Here is a 21,484-nt window from a genome sequence, read left to right on the forward strand (position 1 = left end):
CCTGCCCAGTCCAGTTGAAGTCACTAAGTCTGAAATTAGCCCATATATCCAATACCAGACTATAAATTCTTTTCAGACTCACACAACATATACAATGATGTCGAATGCAGGAAGACCACATGCCAGTGAGTGGAAATTCTTTTGGATCCAGTGGAGGCGGAAACATCTCAATGCTGTCAAGGGTCTCCACGTGGCTCCTTCAGCTCCAGGGCTCTAGTGTCGCTTCATGTGTCTTGTTCACAGGAATGTCTCACAGGGCATGAGCTTGTGTCCCGCCTCCAGGGAACTATTTATCTCCTCAATGCCTCCAAATGAGGTCATCAAACTGCACCCGCACTGACAGACTAAACTCCACCCCTTCATTCTTAAGTCTCAAATTGACAACAGATTATGCAACTACCACAGCAACCAAGGAGGCAGATGAAGAGGAGGACAGGAAAAGAGAAGTAGGTGCCTTCTCTGTTTTATACTCTACTTAAATTTGTATCTTTATGTTATTATTATTTTTCTTTATGTTTCTTTTTTGGGTTTTTAATTGTTTTTGCTATTGTCTCCCTGTTTGGAAGCAAAAAAGAAGTGGATGCATGGAGACAATAACTGAGGCAATGGTTTATATGGAAGGGGGAGGGGAATTAGGGAGTAATTAGTGGATCTGTGAGGCACGAGTGAGTATTAAGCTTATTTGACAATGGATATACAACTCTTTTCTAGAAGTGTTTTAAGTATGGAAATCTGAATGTTATATCAGGAACATTACAAAAGAAAGGGGGGGGGACTTGATCTATGGTTACCATGTGTGAAGGAGGAAGAATTTTTGCTTAGGGGATAGTGAATTAATTTTAATGGTGGTGGAAAAATATGCAGGGTGATTAAAATAATGGTTGTACAACATGAAAAGAATACTCAGTGGCACTGAATTACACATGCAGAAGTTGTTGAACTGGTGAAAGTTTTGTTACATACATTTTTGCAAGTATGTGAAATATATTACATGAATAATAATTATGGAGGGGAAAATTGTTCCATAATTGACTGTGGTAGAGATTGTACAACTCTTCTTGATATGATTGAGGTATTGAATTATACGATAACTTGAAAAGTGCCAATAAAAGTGATTTGTTTTGTTTTGAAGAGAAGCAAATTCTCAGAAATGTTCATCATTTTACCTCCCACTTTAACCCTACAGCATGCACATTTCATCGGGTACCCTTGTACTAAGGGTAGAACTGGGCTGCCCAGAGAGAAAGTGAAACATTCCAAGAATAATAGTATCCCCAGGAATTCCCTTCATTATGGCTCACACCTCAGGCCAACTGTCTGCATTTCTACAAATCTACACATGGTTTTCAGGAAGAAATTGTTTGTCCATAGTGAGTGCAAATGATGAAGGGTAGAGATTGACCTCACAGAACAAAGGTCAGAAAAATTCCCTCTAGAGGCCATTACTCAGCTGCTCCTACTCAGAACCATCCTCCTTCTGCTTCCACATGCACAGCACACGTGAATCACCTAGAGTAAAATATGGTAACAGAGCTCCAAGTCACAAATGAAAGTCAGACTTCTTAGGTCTTCATCCTTACCATGTTGATCATAGATGCCTGTGGAGGTAACACCCTTCTGGATTCTTCCTGGTGACATGAATGTCCTACCCTGTAAGCACCTTCATGTCAAAAACAATGATTTTCATCTTAGAATGGTTTTAAATTATATCCCCCCCCCTTTATTCCTAGGTGTGATTGTTCAGGTAGAGCTGCTACAGACCAGTCATGAGTTGGGAAAGCTATGTGCAATGTCTCAAAGTGCTATGTCTAACTTTCAGGTCTGCAGATATCAAGTTTCTAGATCTATCAGGTTCTGGGAAACACAACCTGTGTTAGGTGGCAAAGAAGTCTTGTGATGAGAGTCTTAGCAACAACTCAGTTTTCACATATTGATACATTGAAACCACAACAGCTCAACCAGCTGGGTGTACTTTAACTGAACAATCTGAAACCTGAGGACAATGACATGTAAATGTAGGAAACTTACCAGGAGACACAGTGAAGGCTAAATGGTCAAACATCTCAAGCATCACAACACTAACTGGGCAGCAGAGGGAGCTCAGGGTACATGGGACACAATCTTTGCCACAGGAGCAGGTGCAGGGGATGCCAAGTTTGTTTCCTCTTGTGTCTGGAGTTTCTCAGTTCACCCACGTGGAGTACCTCTTCAAGGACACTTCAGCAACTACAGTTCTCATGTCTCTTATTTTCCTGAAGGGAAGATCCTAAAAATTAAAATTCCTTGTTCTTCCTGAGAAGACAGGGGAGAAAGAAATCACACTTGGGACAAGTTGAAATCAATCCCAGACGGACCGATAATCTCTCTAGGCTGTTAAAATCTGACCTCCATGTGCTTCTCTCAACACAATCAGTTACTCTCCATCCTAATTCTTTTTTACCAGTTACTGTAGGTTGAAACTATATGTGTGTGAATCCCAGCCCAAATATCTCCTGTGAAGAGAAAACAAAAGCAAACCTGATTTTACCATTTCTGAAATAATTGACAGTTGCATGTATTTTTGAAACTTGGAGAAACTGACATTTTGAGATTCTTAATAAAGCATCAAAATGTCTCATAGTCATTAGAAATCATATAATGGCGCTTGCCCCAATCCCAACTATGTGGACTCTCCCCCTTCCCTTCCCCCCACCCCTACCTAAAGAAGGCAATTCAGAGAACAGAACTGAAGCTGAAGCTTGGGGACATGTGCATCTGTGATTAGAGCACACGGGAGAAGCGAAGAGGGTAGGAGTGTGAGAAGAACACATCCTGACCCACTAATCCCCAAGGACGATATTACTGCTCATAGCAGATAAGGCACAGTGAGGATCATAGGGCCAGTCACACCACAAGACATGATGTCCCTAACTGAACCATATCACTATGGGGGACAACACTGGAGACTCAGGGTGGGACTTGTGTCTGATCAGACCCCATCACATTGGGGCAAAATACTAAGGGCATGCAACAGCAAGGGAAGCAAAGCAATGAAGTCCCCGGGGAATGCCAAAATTAGATGTTGGGGACAGTGTGACACAGCACCCCTTCAGACTCGACTTGAAAGCATTCCTAAAAGTCAAAAACCAGCCTGCAACGATTTATATGCATTTCTTGTTTTGTCACTGGCTATCTTTTTGTTGTTATTTCTGTTTGTTCGGTTGGTTTTGTCTTCCTCTGTTGTTTTGTTTGGCTTTGCCTTGTTTTTGTTCTTATTAATGTCTCTGCATGTCGATCTAGATAGAAGACTGGATAAACAATTCAGAGAAGGAAAAACAGGACCAGTGGTCCCGGGGGGACATGGGAGAAGGAGAGGTGGGAGAATAGAAGGTGGGGGTGAGGGGATCAACCAACCCAAGGTCAAGTTAACAACAAATGAACTAAAATCGTTCGAGAGAAAGCATAGGATGCCTAGTGGGGATTAATCGAGGGCAAAGTCAGAGCGAGGAATTACTGAAACTCAAATTAAGACTGAACATGTTAGTGGGACAAGAGGAAAGTAAAAGGAAATGGAGGAAAAATTAGAAAGCAAAGGGCATTTACAGAGGTCTAAATATAGGCATATACCTATGTAAATATATTTATATGTAATGGCAGGGAAATAGATATGTTAGGTATTAAGGTTGAAGATGGAAACTGGACCTCAACTCAAATACTCCCCAAATGTAAGAACACTTTGTTCTAAAACCCTGCATTCTGTGATGCTCACTTTCCCAACACGATGGCGGTCGACAAATTGGGTGCATAAGCAAATGTGGTGAAGAAAGCTGATGGTTCATTGCTATCAAAAGATATAGTGGCTCTGGTCTTACTGGCTTGAAGATAAACAAACAGACATGTAGTTGAGAAGCAAAAATGGAAGAAGCACACCAGTCTGTGTGATCATGAAGTGTCCATGTGATCATGTATCAGGCATCAAAGACCCAGAACAAAAAAAAATTTTTTTAATCATATCCATGTGAATGAAGAAGTGTGTGCAGTGGAGACCCAAAGCCCATCTATAGACAATTGGAAATCCCCTTACATATGGGTCACAAGAAAGAGAAGAGTCAGTCAGAGTGTACTACAGCACCAATGAAACAGACAACTTTCCTCTAGTTCTTTAATGCTTCTCCCCCCACTATCATGACCTCAATTCTACCTTACAAATCTGACTAGACCAGAGCACGTACACTTCTACAGCTAAGATCTCACAACAAAAGGAATCCAGGACAGATAAAACCCTCAGGGCCAATAATGAGAATAGAGATACCAAGAGGATAATGGGAAGATGGGAGTAGAAGGGGGGCATCAATCACAAGGACTGACATATACCTCCCTCCCAGTGGGACAAACAATGGAAAAATGGGTGAAGGGAGACAGTGGAAAATGTAAAATAAAAATTTATCAAGGTTCATGAAGGAAGAAGAGTGGGAGAGGGAGGGGGGAAATGAGGAGCTGATATCAAGGGCTCAGGTAGAAAGCAAACACTTCCAACATGATGATGGCAGCATATGTACAAATGAGCTTGACAATGGACGAATGCATGGATGGTGATATGAGCCATAAGAGTCCCCAATAAAAGTATTTAATAAAAAAGAAAGCATTAGTATTGTAAAGCATAATACCTAGATTTGGAGAACAAAATCATCTCCTTAACCATGGGAGACTTCCTCTAGTTTTAGGAAGATGCCCTGGAAACGTCCTGATGTGTTATGCAAATTCACGAACAGCATTGGCTTCTCTGGGAGATGTAGAGATCTTCAGCATTTAAAGAACATCTAAGTGTAACTTGATACCTTAAAATTCTTGGTGTGCAAAAGATTTGTGAAGGGAAGGCAAGCTTGATTAAGGCAAGACAAACCTGCAGGGAAGGAGCAAAACTCAGGAGCCACTGTCATATTCAGCTCTAGTGGACAATTAGGGAAGGTCTAGAAGGTGATGATGAGGGTTTTACTTTTAGCATATGAATTTCCTTTCCAAAAGATAATTTAAAACAGAATTAGACAAGGGAAGCTTGTGTCAGATTAAATATATATTTCTACGGGGAATATTTAACTGCATCAAGAAAAGAATAAGCACCACACAAAGGGGTGGGGAGGAGGTGGGCACATTTCAAGGAAGTGTCTCTAACTGTAGGTTGACATTTCCATTAAGTCAATTCTTTCTCATAACAACCCTATAGGATAGAATAGGACTGCCCTTCTAGGCTTCTGCGTCTGTAAACCTTCATGGGTGTGGAGAGCATTCTTTCCCCTGCACAGCCATTGGAGATTTAAAATGATTGACCTTGCATTTAGCAGCCCATCGCATAATGAACTCCACACGCAGAGCTCTCCAAGATATCTAGAACATCCTTAGCTACTCTTGGAGTGACTCTCTTAGAAGTCATTCAACATTACTTATGACTATATAGGCAAAAGGTATGCAAATAGACATCTCCCCTGCTGATGAAAACCATCCAAGTCCCAACTCTGAAGTTCTTGGAGAGGTGCTCCAACTCTGGAATTCCCAGGTGCCAACATTCAGGACTGAACACATCAAGTCACCATGGAATCTGTATTGAGCTCAATTTTCCTTTTTGGAATTTCAAATGGTGCTTTGATGCAGATAAAATGTGTAAGAGGGGGCGTGAGTGAGAGGCAGTGAATATGTTATGATTTTCATCATCAGGATGTCGGTGTGTTTACAGGTGTCCAGTGTGAGGTGGAGCTATGGAATCTGAGGGAGACTTTAGGCAGCCTGAGGCTTCTCTGAGACTCTCCCCTGCTGTCTCTGCATTCACTGTCTGTGTGTATAATACACAGAGGGTCTGCCTAGGCCAAGAGAATGGGCGGAAGTGGGTTTCATACATTAATAGTGTTGGTAGGAAAAGCCACATAGATTCTCTGAAGGGCCAATTTACCATCTCCAGAGACAATAGTAAGATATACTATAACTTCAAATGGACAATCTGAAATTCGAGGACATAGCTCTGTAATTCTGTGCAAAAGACTCAACAGTGTGGTAGTTATATAATCTGGTGTAAATTTGGGACTTGAGAGGATAAAGAGGGAAGGGTTGGAGTCTGTCAATTGGATCATAGCCAATGACGCCTATGTGTGGGCATCTCGATCTCCTGAGAATTCTGGGAAATCCCATATTCCATCTTTGAGGGGAAGACACTCTTTCTAATCCCTGGGAGACACCCTACTGACAAGGGTGACCCCCTGTGAGACATCCCTGAGTAGAAGCCATGTGGATCTACCTCATGAAGCCCTGGGTGCTGGAGAATCCATGTAGAGCCCCCGTCAGCACTGAGAAACTTACAATGCCACTCGATCCAAAGACTTTCTGCCCACTTTCCTGTGATCATCTTGCATTCTGGATCATTGCATGTACTTCATAAGTCTGAAGAGGAATTTATACATTGGTATCCGACATATATGCAAATTATGGACTTATAGGCTTGGACCTAACTGGGGTTGAGATGCTTTCTTAATGTACAATTGCCCTTTATATTAAATCTCTTATACACAATATGCGTGTGTCTATGGATTTGTTTCTCTAATCTACCCAGACCAACGCATACAGTTAGGGGAAGTCAGAGTTAACCAAGACACGAATGTACTCTAGTGGAAGAGGTTAGGCTGCAGGGGCCCTCAGGACCCAGAGCACAGGTCTCAGACCGAGGAGCAGGTGCAGATGGAGCTTCACCACTGGCTTCCTGTTGTGTCTGGGGATTCTTCTCCTTCTTGGTATCCCTCAGGGAATCAGTGCATCTCCTCACATCTTTCTCAAACACTCACCCAATCTCCCTGTGACGATAGGATGATTTTGAACTTAGTTTCTGTTTCGTTTTCCCCTTGAATCGCGCCACATTTCCCATATAATTGGTAATTCCTACATCTAGGATGAATTCTGTTCACATCATCTGCTTCATCAAGCTCTTTATGCCTTGCATTCAATACCCCTCCTGTATTCCCTCCTTCCCTGGGACAACAGTCCCTGCTGTGCAAAGGATCTCACTTTATTAGCTTGTGTGTATATATATTTTTCCAGACAACATATTACAAGAACTTATCACCAGTAGCCCAATCCTATATCAAGTCGCCTGTCTCCATTCATCCAATTGGAGACTTTCTTCTCTGAGTTCATTCATTTTATTAATTCACAGCTCCTGTCTGCCCTTGTCCACCACAGACTGATTTTAGAGTCCGTTTTTTTTTTTTTCTCCAAAGGCTGTTTGTTTAATTCAGTAGTTGTGAATATTGATACAAGAGTGGGAAAAGGGAGACAAGACACATTTTATGCTTAGTCTCAAGGTACCTCCACAGAACTCACCTCCCTTCGTGCCCTATGTCCCCTTGTGCATGGGCTATACACGTCCTATTCTGCACAGGGCACCCACAGGTTCCCTTCAAGTTCTGTGGGTGGCTATGCCTCCACATATTATTGAGAGCAGAATATCCTTCTCTAGAGACATGACCAGGAACTGATTTTCCCTCAATTAGCAGTGTGACTGCTGTAGTTACGATCGTGTATTTCTGAGTCGGACACACAGAGGGAAAGGTTGTGGGAACCCAGACACAAACACCAATACAGGGATATGGCTGGGCTCAGGGGTCACTGAAAGCCCACAGATAAAAGGGGCCCTCAGGGGAGAAATGTAGAGGAGCCTAAGAAGGATTAGTTAAATTAGGTACCTATTTCCTCTACCTGCAGAGAAAATGTCCCTACCACAGACCTCCACATTCTTGTAGCTCAGTGTATGTTTTTGTATGCACTTTATTTTTTGTGTGTGCTTTTGTGTGTGTTTTGTGTGTGCTAGCACATTGCCTTAAGATGTTATACAATGTGACAGAACTTGTAGTCTGTTCTGCATTTATTTTATTATTATAATTCTAGTATATTTTAGTGTGTCTTTGTGGTTTTTCTTAAGTAAATGCATGTGTATTTATTAATCTGAGGGTATTATATGAAGATTTGTTAGTTGTAGTAGATGTGCTAATTTGTTCACAATATGCATGTGTATGTTAATATGACTGTTAGAATACAAATGTCATTTTGTGAGTTTCCTGCTAGTGTGTGTTCACTCCAACTCATCTGGGCTCTTCATCAAACTTTATGAGCTCGCATCTCCTTGAATAATCTACTGAGTGTTAAGAAATGACTTAGGCTGGGGGAATCCATTAGAGGCCCATAGTAATATGCACAGCAGAGTGTGCTAATCAGTGAAACTTCTTTTTGAAGTGGACAATAAGAGACAGAGGGACATGAACAGCAAATCCTAGAGGTGAGCTGGTCAATGCAGAGACAGCCTTAACTAGGAAACAGGCCAAGGGGGATGCTTATTTTCTCCTCTCTGCAGCTCTTGTGTTTACAGATGGCAATGATAAAGCCTTTGTAAAAGGATGCATGCTATACTCAAAGAATGCCTAGTTGTAGGTAAATGGGTAATGCCAAGAGCCAAGGTGACGGCTGAAGCTTGAAGGTAAATGAGATGGATCAAGGAAAGAGATAACTTATCTTCCGTCATCTTTGCCCAGAGCATGAGGTTCAAGCTCTCTAAATAATGTTCAACTGATGACAAACAACACAAACTGTTGGAAAGGGCTTATTCACTTGTATTCTAGGATGTCCCATCCATAGACTTGGGCTTCTAGGAAGAGGGTGGATAGCTAGTGTGTGGGCATGAGCTTGTAAAACATGAAGGGGTAGGAAGACAAAATGAGTGTGGAGGGAAGAGGCTGTGCTGCGATCAAGTGGGGGGCATTAGCCTGAGTGGCTACTTGGATATCATTACCATTGGCCTTTTGCAAGCACCAGTGAGTTTCTAAGGCAAGGAGGTGTGAAGTGGCAGTTATCTGACAGAGGTGTAGGTTAGTGCCCCTATAAAACTAATCTGCAAATCAGCCTACTAGAGAAATACACATTTCATAAAATTTCTCCTACCCACTCATCATGCATATGTGGAATATAAGGCTCACCATCCCCCTATGTTATAAGTCCAGGTTCCAATTTCAGAGCTCTGGGGCAGGCAGGTTGAAGAACAAGGTTGGATTCTAGGACCCTTGTTGAAGGCCATAAAGACTCAGCCTTGAAACGGCTGAGAAGTCTCAAGACCTATGTGTCACTGTTTGCTGATTTCTTCTGTGAGTTTACATTTAGAACAGACTGTTAAGAACAAGAACGTGTGCAAGCTCTGGGAAAATAGGTCACAAGAGTTGCTATGTGTACCAAATATGCTTGCTTAACAATGAGATAATTAACCCCAGGTTGTTTCTGCATGGTTAAAAGGAGTATGAAAAATAAACGCGAGGCTTCAGTATTCACTATTGCCCTCCCAATAAATTCTGTCTCACTCCCTCTTTCAGGACTGTTCAACTCATTGGCTGGCTTGGACAAGAGTGGCGCCCAAACCAGGGACACTGAAAACGGGGGACAAAGTGAAGGACACCGTGGATTACAAAGGTGTACACAAAGAGATTGGTGGTGACGTGAGTAGCTATTGGGAGAAAAATGGGGCAAGGAAATAGCAAACAGATTTTTGTAAATATTTTTCAAGATATGTTAAAAGCTAGAGGAGCAAAAGTAAGCTACCAAAGAATAGAGAAGTTTTTAGATTTTGTGGTTAAGGTATGTCCTTGGTTTCCTGAGGAAGGGACTGTAAATATTGAAACTTGGCAAAAAGTAGGGAAATGGTTAAAAGATCACTACACAACTAATGGACATAGAAGGTTCCCATAGACACGTTTAGCTTATGGGATTTAGTTAGGGATAGCCTGTACCACAGGCATGAGGGACTCCAGCCTGAACACCAATTTGCATGCTCAAACAAAAGTGAAAGTAAACTTCCTTCTGCGCCTCTGCCTCCTCCTCAACCACTGAAGTCACTGAAAAGTTAACTGGAGGGCTTTGAAAGCAAGGATGAGGAACCCCTTGACCCAGGCGATGGGGAGCCCTTAGAGGACAAGGTGGCACATTATCATGATGAGGATTTGGGTATTTTCGCTGCCTCCGAGGCACTTCAACCTGAGAATCAAAACCTGGTGCAAGATACTCAGAAGTCCTGCCCAGATTAAACAAAGGTGGTAGGCTGGGAGGAAGCTTATGCATCATTAGCAGCAAAGATGAGGGAAATGCAAGTCAAGTTAATAGAAAAGCACTCTGAGATAGAGTCCCATGAATGGGTGCCAAAACTTAATGGGGCCAAGGTATTTCAGAGGCTTCAGAGTGCATTCAGTGAAAGGAATCCTTTTCTAGAAGACTTGCCAGTTGCAGCACTGGTTGTGACTGGGGCTCCAGGAAAGGATCTATGCTTAGTGCTGCCGCACATGCAGCAAAACAAGGAGAGGCTATAGGGGAGTTCAGTATGCAGTTCCCTGTAACTGAGTGACAGGATGCCCAGGGTAATCTGATGAGAGATCATACTCCTATTCCTTTCAAACAGCTAAAAGAATTCAAGGTTGCTTGTGACCAATATGTCCCGAGTACCCTTTTACTCAATCTTTATTAGATACACTTTCCATCGCGGTACTTGCCCTCACAGAATGGAAACAATTGGCTTTTGAAAATGCCAGGCAGTGCTGAGACCTTTTAGAAAAAAGGGCAACATGTCCAAATATATCAGACTATGCTCGGACATTGGACCTTTCTTTACTCAGGGGCTTGCGACAGCAGCTTCTTTGTAAGGAAAAACAGTAAAGGAGGGTTAATAATACTATGGAACTTATGGGAGCCCTGCAGGCTGGGCTCCCTTCCCCCTCTGCTATTCCAGCCAATACATATGAGATCATTTTAGATTTAAAAGATTGTTTTTATACCATGCCCTTGGATCCAAATGATTGTAAAAGATTTGCCTTTAGCGTCCCTTCCACCAACTTCAAAGAGCCTATGAAGAGATCTCATTGGCTTGTTTTGCCTCAAGGGTTGGCCCCGAACCGGTATTAATATGGGGACGAGGGCATGTTTGTGTTTTTACGCAGGATGCTGATGGAGCACGGTGGCTGCCTGAAGAGTTGGTGCGGTTTGCAAACCATGCAGATGGTAATTTGCCTCGGTGTGTTTCTGAGGACATTGCTCAGTGAGCAGTATAGGCTTCTGTTCCTGATTTACCCTTCTTACATCCTCCTGTCTGGGAAGGTCCGGAAATCAAGGTGTGAGTTAATGACTCATGCCCTCCCTGTACAAAGTGAAGGAAATGTAATCTCACCCACTCCGCAGTCTTTTTCCCCTTGTGGACTAGAGACTCAAAAGAATAAAAGCATATTGTAGAGATTGTGTCTCACGGACAAGCCCATCAGGTATAATATCTCAAAGGAATTATATATCATAGCTTGGTCTCGCAACCAGGACAATACTAAAAAAAAAACACTGCTGAATGGGAAAGGGGGCTGTCTGTAGGACTTTGGTGGTCAGACTCGGGTTTTCCACAAATTCAATGGTGGAAAATAGGGGCTGCTTTAGTGGACACGAAGCTTATGGGCCCTTCCTCCAGACCGCAGGGAAACGTTACTGCCTGAGTACCATCGCCTTATGTACTTTTGGCAGGGAATATTACTATAGATCATGATGATTCTAAGTTTAACATGTCTTGTAATAATTGTAATTTGTCTACTTTTATTACCTGGTCCCCTGAAGATATTATCATCGCCATTTTGTATCAATCTTCTTTTGTTATGCTACCAGTGAATATTACTGGGGCTTGGTGTTCAGAAAGAGGGTTACAGGTATTAGAAGAGATTGAAAAGCATTAACCAGACCCATGTGCTTTGTAGGTTTGCTTATAGCAAGTATTTTACATATACTAAGTTTAGGTGCTACTGCTACTACTGCAGCAATTGTACTTTCACAAATCATACAAACTGCCCACTGTGTAAATGAATTATCCAAAAATGTGACTACTGTGTTGGGAACTCAAGAAGATATAGACAGGAAGTTAGAACAAAAAGTAAATGCTCTTTATGACATGGTCATGTATTTAGGAGATGAGGTGCAAGGGCTTAAGGCCAGGTCTAGTCTACAGTGCCATGCTGTACGTACATGGATCTGTGTTACACCTAAATAGTACAATAACAGTCAGTATAGCTGGATTAAAGTGAAGAACCATCTCCAAGGTACATAGCACAATACTAATGAGTCTTTAGATTTATTACAACTCCATCAAAAAATATTAGCCATAAAATATGCTAAGTCTCTTGATTTTGATGCCGCTAAACTTGCTGAGGATTGGCTCCAGCACTTTTGAGTTGCTTTCCCTTCATTAGGAAATCTCAGAGGCCTACCTCACATGCTTATGTCTCTAGTCAGAGCGGGAGTGTGTGTATTGTTGATCTCATGCATACTCCCTATGATACTGCACAGGGTTATGGTTGAATTATTGGACTTAAGAACAAAGCTTCATGAAGTACACCTGTGCACTTTGCCCCCTCCCCAAACAGGGGTGTAAGACGGAGGCTGGTTAGTCAGAGACGCGTAAGATGGAGTCTGAGTTTCCCAAACTAACACGGGTCATAGTCACCAACAGGACTGTGACTGATGACAGGTAAGGGTGATTTGAGGACTCCACAACCTAAGACAGGCACAGTCAGTTGCCGACATTTTGAGTAAAGACACCTTCAGTAAATAGAAAAGGGGGAGATGTTGAAGGCCATTAAGACTCAGCCTTGAAAGGACAGAATTCTCATGACCTATGTATCATTGTGTGATTTCTTCTGCGACTTTATGTTTAGAATAGACACTTAAAAACAAGAACAAGGAAGTATGCAAATGTATCAAATGTAGTTGCTTAACAATGAGATAATTAACCCCGGTTGTATCTGCATGGATAAAAAAATATGTAAAATAAACTCCAGGCTTCAGTATTCCCTGTTGCCCTCCCAATACTTTTTGTCTCTCCTTTTTCCTTAATCATCACTCCCCCTTTCAGGACTGTTTGACTAGTCGGCTGGCTCTGACAGCCTCTCATTTATCAAAATTCTTAATCTAAAGCTTGAGTAAATTTTAACTCCTTCCAGAAAATTGGTTAGCTTATGGAAAAAAGACCAAACAAAAACCCTGAATACTGAAAATAATAGTCAAGAGATCAATAGTTACACTGTATTAGCTAAATCTGCTGAACTATGCCTCTTTAGAGTATTGAAAGGAAAAGATATTACCTCGAGGACTCGGTTCACCTGACCAAAACATGCTATTGTCAATTGATTTCATGTGCATTTGAAAGATGGACAAAGGAAGGCTGAGGAACAATGAATGCATTAGAATTGTGGTTCTGGTCAAGAATATCTCACTTACCATGGACAGGCAAAGGACAAACAAGTCTGTCTTGGAAGAAGTAATGACAGAGTGCTACTTAGAGGTAAGGATGGTGAGAGTTCATATTATATACTTTGGACATATTATCAGAAAACATCATTCCTTGAAAAGGATATTCTGTTTGCAAAAGACGAAGGGCAGTGAAAAACATGAATCCCTCTACTAAATGGATTAACAAAGTGACTGCGACAATTTGTTCACCCTCACATCACGGCCCACCAAACCCCAAGCATGATATTCTTGCTCAAATTGGCCAATGCACAGAGAGGACCATAGGCCCAGCCACACCACAAGACACAACATCCCTCAATGACCCATAGCACTATGAGGGACAACACTAGTGGCACAGTGTGGGAAATGTGCTCGATCTGACTCCACCACACTGGGGCAAAATGCTAAGGGCATGCAACAGAGCAGCAAGGGGAGCAAAGCAATGAAGTGCCCGGGAAATTAAAAAATAGAGTGTGTGGCCAAGGCATGGTACCACATCAAACTCAACCGATAGTAAAATACTCCTAATGGTCAAAAAACAAACCTGGGACGATTTCTAGTCTTTTCTCTTTTTCTCCAATAGTTGTTTTTTGTTTGTTTTGCTCTGTCTTGTGTTTGTGCTTACTATTGTCTTTGCATGTCTATCTAGATAAGATAGGCAAGATAAACACACCAGAGGAGAAAACAATGGGGCTGATGGTTCTGGGGGGGGATACAGGAGACGGGGAAGCGGGGGGGGGGGGGGGAAAGGAAGTGGTTGTTAACCTGGGGTCAAGGACACAAGTAATCTAAAATCCTAAAATCGATGTCGAAGATACTCTGGGATGCCTGGTAGAGCGTGATCAAGGGCAATGTAATGAGAGGAATTACTGAAAACTGATGAATGCCAAACATGATAGTGGGACAAGAGGAAAGTAAAAGGAAATAGAGGAAAGTACTAGGAGACAAAGGGCATTTATAAATTTCTAAATACAGTCATTTGCATATTTAAATATATATGATGAAATGGAAATAAATCTATGTACATATATTTAAATGTTAAGTATTAAGGTAGCAGACGGACATTGGACCTCTATTCCAGTACTCCCTCAATGAAAGGAGACTTTGCTCTAATAACCTGGCATTCTGTGATGCTCAGCTTCCTGACACAATCAATTAAGACAAAATGGTGCAGAAAGTTGATGCTGTCTGCCTATCAAAATAATTGCATCTGGGGTCCCAAAGGTCATCTAGCTGAGAAGCAACAAACTCCACATGGAAGAAGCACACAAACCCGTGTGATCATGAGGTATCAATAGGATCAGGGATCAGGCATCAGAGACACAAAACAAAAAATCCTATCAATGTCAAAGAAGGGGAGTATGGAATGAGACATACAGTCCATCTGTAGGCAAGTGGACACCCCCTTACAGAAGGGTATTTTATAAACTAAACCAGGACACTTGTAAATATATATACATATATATGTATATATATTTATGTGCTGTATACATCTATTATATATATTATATATATCATGATATATAAAATCATTCTATATAATATATATAATCATTATATATTATTATGTATTATATATAATGGATAGACATATAAAGCACAAAAGAATATAGCAGCTAATTAGTCCACACAGCTGTACAAAGTGCTCAGTTCATCTCACTTCCATGAAACATTTAATATACTGGAAATCCTTCAACTCATGAGAGCCCCTGGGTCCAAGGTCAAGGAAGCAGACAGGTGAGTCTTATGTAGGGCAATGTAGGCAGTGTGGACACAGGAAGCAAACAGAAGGTCAGGTCATCAACAGTCAGCAAGACAATAGGATCCAACAGTCCCAAGCTCAAGTGATGTATAAACCAGCAACATGATGAACCACTTCTCGAAGGAATCTCAAGTTCTAGCGACATGATCCACAGGTTGGCAGTCCCACTGTTAGTGTAGCTCACAAGTTGGGGCAGAGAACTAGCAGGCACACCCTGATCTGATCAGAAGGGAGCAAGAGAGAGAGAGAGAGAGAGAGAGGCAGGATTTGCCTAGCCATTTATCTATTTGCCCTCCAATCAAACTGCAACATTATTAATACAATGTTCCTATTGCCCAAGTTGGCACAATAAACCAACCTATCAGAAAAGGTGAAAGGATGAGAAGAGCCAGTTAGGGTGCAGTATAGCACCAATGAAACATACAACTTTTCTCTACATCTTTAGTGCTCCCTCCCCCCCCACCCCCCCCTCCCCGCCCCACTATCATGAACCCAAACCTACCATACAATTCTGGCTAGACTAGAGAAAGCACATGGTTACCGATAAGAGCTAGAAACACAGGGAATCAAGGGCAGATAAAACCCAGCAGGACCGATAATCAGAGTAGCAATACCAGGGGGGTAAGTAGTAGGTGGGGGGTGAAGGAGGAAATAAACACAATGATCTACATATAACTCCTTCTCAGGAATGGACAACAGAAAAGGGGTGGAAGGGAGACATCGGTCAATATAAGACACGAAAAAGCAATAAAAACATAAATTATCATGGCTTCATGAGGGAGGAAAAAAACGAGGAGCTGATACCAAGGGCTCAAGTATAAAGAAAATTTTTTAAAAACAATTGATAGCAACATATGTACAAATGTGCTTAACACAATGGATGTATGCATGGATTGTAATACAAGCTGTATAAGCCCCTAATAAAATGAGTTAAAATAAATTAATTAATTAAATTTTTAAAAACATACATTCATCCTCAATTGTGAGGATGGCACAGGAGAGTGCAGTGCTTTGTTGTTGTGCAATTGGTCCCTGTGAAATCAAATTGACTCAATGACAGCTGACATAACAGTCTCAGAATCCACAAATATGCATCCAGCACAAACACAAAGACATTAGTGTGTGTTTACATAAGGTATTATTTCTCTCATTAAAAAAGGGAAGAGGTTTCTTCAGTTAATAAAATTGGAACAAACAAGGTGACAACGAAATCACTGAGGCATTCCTACCCCTCATTAATCCATTCTTTTGGTGAGCTGAAGGCAGTTCTCTAAGGGCCTCACAGCATGCCAGATGGCAGAGTATTTTCACAAACATGAGCTCTAGTCTAAGGGCAGCACAGTCACTAAGTTTTTTTTTTTTTTTTTACAAACCCTTGTGTGGAGGGCTGACTTTCAATAGATCGCAGCGAGGGAGCTGCTCTGCTATGTACAAAACCCCGACCCAGAAGCAGGTCGTCTACGAATGGTTTAGCACCAGGCTCCCCACGAACGTGCGGTGCGTGACGGGCGAGGGGGCGGCCGCCTTTCCGGCCGTGACCCGTTTCCCGGGACGTGGGGCACTCTGTACCAGACCCCGGTTCCGAAGCACAGCGGGGGCAAGCGTGTGGCCCGCCGAGGCGGATGCGCTCGTGGCCCGCCTGCCGGCAGGGACGGCAGAGCACCAGCTATCCGAGGCCAACCGAGGCTCCGCGGCGCTGCCGTATTGTTCCTCCTGGGCGGGATTCTGACTTAGAGGCGTTCAGTCATAATCCCACAGATGGTAGCTTCGCCCCATTGGCTCCCCAGCCAAGCACATACACCAAAGTCACTAAGTTTTGAGTAGCTATTTGTCTTTCAAGGAAACTGTGAATCATGTAGTCCTGTACACTGAGGGTTCAGCTGGAAGATCAGAGATCTAGCAGAGCAAGAGACTGACAATAGTTAACTCACTGGATTTCAGTATGTTTAGAAGGTCTATAATCAATTGAATCAAAATAAAATGTCATGAGAAACTTCCAGCCTAACTGTATGATACATGAAAACTAAAAATTTTGGCAGAGTATTCACAAAAGATGAATAAACACTTTTTTTTTACTGTTTTGTTGTTTAAGTTCAACTTATTGGGTTCCAACATAACAATAGTTTTGAGAGAGTACTTAGTAACACCATCTCTGAGACCAGAAGTAACCTGAGACCAATGTCAGATAATGATACTTTAAGAAAACTGTAGACCAGTGTTGATAAGGGATCTGAATGAAAAAGTTACATTAAAAGCAGGAAACTGAGACAGATAATATATTAAAATAAGTATGTATCATGATTAATTCTAATTCATCCCAGAACTGAATTAACACAAGAAAATAAACACTCAGATATGTCTACTGATGGGGGGGAAAGTCAATTATCTAAATAGACACAGAATACTTACTAAACAAAGTCAAAAGCTTTTCACGTTAAAAACAACTACAAATCTAACATGAAATAGGTCAAATCCAATATGCTAATACACATTCATGAAAAAAACTGCAAATTTCACATGTAGAAGAGGAAAAAATTCACACTACCTCAGAATCAGCATAAACATACGTGTCCATTTCCACCACTCATATTAAAAATTGTACTAGCTAGATTAATCAGAAAAAAAGAATTAATAAAAGGAAGAAAAACTTCCAGAAACAAATGAAAATTCCTTCTTCATCATAAATTGATGATTTCATATAAAAAGATGCCAAATAGGTGATAAATGCTATAGCTAGTAAATGTAAAAAAGTTGTAGGCTACATTTCAACACTCAAAAATAATTTGGTACTTAAATCCCTAGTGATTAACTGCTAATCTCCAACTCCCAAACTATTAACTCTTATATATTAAGATGCTGACTATCTTTCCAACACACCGATACCCTCCTAAAACACAAGAGGAGGAGGAGGTGATGCTGTTTGCTAGCGAATAGTGAGCTGGCCAGCCCGGCTGCAGGGCTAAAATGGGCACAAACAGGAATAGCGGATTTATATACGCACTTGGCAGGTAGCACACATATTTCCGAACAAGACTACTGGTCGACCTCCTTAGTGGTGATCCAAAAGGATACTACAAAAACGTGTGCATGGTACACACACATGCACATATGTACACACAAAAATCATGTAAGTAAAATAATAGAATTGAAAATAGACATTTTGTGAAACATTTTGAAACAATGATAAGATCTAAGAAACTAAAATGGAATCCAACTCAACTATTTAAAAGTTTGTGAGAACAGGAGGGAGAGCCTGGGGACCCCAGGGTTGGAGAGCGCCGACAGTGGGCCAGGGATCCAACTGGCATGCTGACACACAGTGCACAATGTGAGCATCTCCAACGTGTTTTCCTAATAGGATCTACCAGTCGACCACCTACGTAGTGTCTAGAAAAACAATTAAGTCCCCACTCAGTGGCTGGTATACCCACCTTGTCGGGCAGGGGGCAGCCTGGGAATCCAGATTAGGGGCCATCAGGGTGTGTGGAAGCTGCTCCAATCTCTCTCTTTCTCCTCCTTCCGCTCCTCTGTCCTCCCTCCTCTCTCCTCTAACCCAGCCCTTCTCTCTCCACCCCCATCTTACAGGGGAGATCAGATCAAATCATTCCAACATTGAAGGATTAAAAAGTGACATCACTATGAACACTTAGCCACCACAAGCCAGTTATCCCTGTGGTAACTTTTCCAGCAATTCCTGCTGAAAACCCAAAAGGTCAGAGGAATCTGGAGGTCCTGCTTTCACAGTCTATATTCCTGAAAATCAAGATCCAGCAAGCTTTAGCCCTTCTGCTCCAGGGGAGGTTTCTGTCCTCCCTCAGCTCACCTTAAGACACCTACATTACCTTTGCCAGGTGTACTGTCCCAGTCAAACAACCCACTTGACCCTGATAAGTCCATGGAGACTCTAGCTAAGGCTCAGAGGGAGCACTGTAAGAAATGCCAGTGCAGCAGCAGAGGCTTACTCTTGTGTATGTGCACAAGGTGCTCCAGTAAGTCCCCTTGGACTTCAGCATCTCATTCAGGGCCATGGACATCGTGCACTCGTTGATCGACAACTGTGGGCTCATCGCCTACCAGGCATCTCAACTGGCACATTCCAAACTGCTCCACCATCAAAGCCTGGGACATCCTGGCAACTGTGCGCCTGCTGTTGCCCTGCAGGCAGGCTGGCCAGCTCTCGCTGCACTCTGGTAAAGTAAATTGTCCTTCAGCCTCACAACGTTCATAACCCAAGGGCCCATTTCAGGGTCACTTCCATTTTCATCCCCAAAATAGAAGTCAAGTACTTTAGCATTACTTTTTTTTTTGTTTCTTTGTTTCAGTTTGTTTTTTTGATTCTTCTGTGCATAGTTTAGTTAGATTGCTTTTGTGATGGAGAACTTTCTTTTTTTCTTTAACACTTTTTGGGGCACTGAATCCACATATCCCACAAATTCCCACAATTCCATAGTTCAGCCATCTTAAGCACTGCAAAATCATTACCACAATCGATTTCATATTGTCTATTTTCCCACCATGATTCAATCGCCTTTAAAAAGGCTTATTAGTCACTTTCAGTTCTAGTGTTCAGTCCCCTCAATCCTTCATTCTTAGTGCCCAACTCTGCCAGCCACCCACCCCGACCCCACCCAGACATCCTTACAAACCATCGCATGTTATTTCATCTCCAGATATCCACTCCTTCTGTGCTTCACAAACTGAACCCAACAGAAGCAATAAAGAATACCAAGGAATGGTGGAAATGGGAATGGTTTAAAAAACCATAGTAATATATAGATAGAATTCTAAACAAGGGGTTAAGAAAAAAAAGGGCCGCGACCAATATTTTAAAGCCAGGGAAGACGTTTCTGTCACGAACTCAGCAAGAAATCTTGTGCCTAGAACAGACTCTGATCGGGTCCAGAGGGAGGTCAGCAGAACAAGACCCCGGGGCTCACCTTTGAGCTGAGGAGGTGCAAGGAGTCTCGGGGAGCAGGCATCGCTGTGTGGAAGGAAACAAGGGAGGGGGGTTAGGAAACTCACAAAGCAACAAATCTGGGAACCCGGACCCCAAAACCCCAGCCGTGATCCCCTTTCTCCAACAGGGACTCCCACCATGAACCCCACCCAATCCGAAAGCGGGGAAATAGGACTGGCCTTAGGGACACCCGCCCACCTCTCACCAAGAGAAGCACTGGTAGGGTTCCTGGGGGAGAGAAAGGGCGCTTGCACCCTAGTCAGCTGGACTAAAATAGCCTCCGCCCACATACATGTCCCGGAGCCCAGAGCCTCCCACCTGGGAGCGCCGGCAACAGGGTGCTCAGGCTGTGGGCGCTTCTCTGGCACCCCAAGCAGAGTACCGACAGTGGAATCCTTGCAGTGAGTTGCAGTTCAGAATAAGACACCGCCACTTCCGGCCCTGTCTGGGCGTGACCCGGGGTGGGAGGAGCTGGCGGGGTCAGAGAGGGGTAGGGGTCTGCCTTCACTTCCTCTCAAGGCAGCTCTTTCCCCGCCCATTTCTGCTGAGATGCCAGCACAGGCGCCTGGTGAGGGGGTGGGCGGGGCCTGGCCGGCTTGGGGCGGGGCTTGGGGAGGAGCCAGAGAGGAGAGAGGCGGTCCACGCCAAAGGGCCCACACCTGTGGCTGAAACTCCAGCGGCAAAGACTCAGATAACAATGGCTGAGGCACCAGTAATTTGGCCCTTTGCAGAGGGAGTGCATGGGTGACATGGTTGAGATAGAACCATGTACATTGGGTGTGGATGTGCATCCTCCTAACAAACTGGAAACACCCAACCCCCCAACTCTGCCAAAGTGTTAATGGGGCTGAAGCAAGAACTGAGGGTCCCTGCTTAACATATGAGTTCAAACAGTTACCGTACCATGGGCTCAGAAGATAAAGGGGGGCCTGGCCTCTATCACTTTCTGTTTATAAGGACAGGACTCCCTCATATGCAAATTATCTTTCAGGCACTAGGGTACAATTTCACCCTTGGGGTGGGAAAACTATCTGTTCTCTTCAGACAGGACTGTGGGTCTCTTGGGAAACAGAGCTGTGGTCTAAAGATGCTATTGCTGTGTGTTCTGCTGTGCCTGGTGACAGTTCCCCAAGGTGAGAGATTCAGATATCCGACCTGGGTCTATGGAGATAGTTATGACTTCAAGTGACTGACATGGAATATTTTTTTTTAATTTGCAGGCGTCCTGTCCCAGGTGCAGCTTCAGGAGTCGGGTCCAGGATTGGTGAAGCCCTCCCAGAAGCTGTCCCTCACCTGCATTGTCTCTGGTTTCTCCATAACAAGCAGTGGTTACTGTTGGAGCTGGATCCGCCAGACCTCGGGGAAGGGGCTGCAGTGGATGGGGTGCATAGATTATGGTGGTAATACAGGTTATAACCCATCCTTCCAAAGCCGAATCTCCATCACCAGAGACACATTGA

General features: G+C 42.9%; 1 long non-coding RNA gene across 2 annotated transcripts; it reads right to left on the bottom strand.

Annotated features, from left to right (window-relative positions):
• Positions 1-1,342: 1,342 nt before the first annotated feature.
• On the bottom strand, positions 1,343-20,447 carry LOC142435941 (uncharacterized). 2 transcript variants are annotated; one of them, XR_012781676.1, is made up of 4 exons: positions 20,343-20,447; positions 20,005-20,048; positions 2,029-2,292; positions 1,343-1,650 (listed from the first exon to the last, which is right to left on the bottom strand). It is a non-coding gene; the product is annotated as an uncharacterized LOC142435941 (long non-coding RNA). The 2 variants fall into 2 exon arrangements; XR_012781675.1 differs by having other exon boundaries at positions 1,343-1,660.
• Positions 20,448-21,484: the final 1,037 nt, after the last annotated feature.

This window comes from Tenrec ecaudatus, assembly GCF_050624435.1.
Source record: "Tenrec ecaudatus isolate mTenEca1 chromosome 14 unlocalized genomic scaffold, mTenEca1.hap1 SUPER_14_unloc_6, whole genome shotgun sequence".
Taxonomy (NCBI): Eukaryota; Metazoa; Chordata; class Mammalia; order Afrosoricida; family Tenrecidae; genus Tenrec; species Tenrec ecaudatus.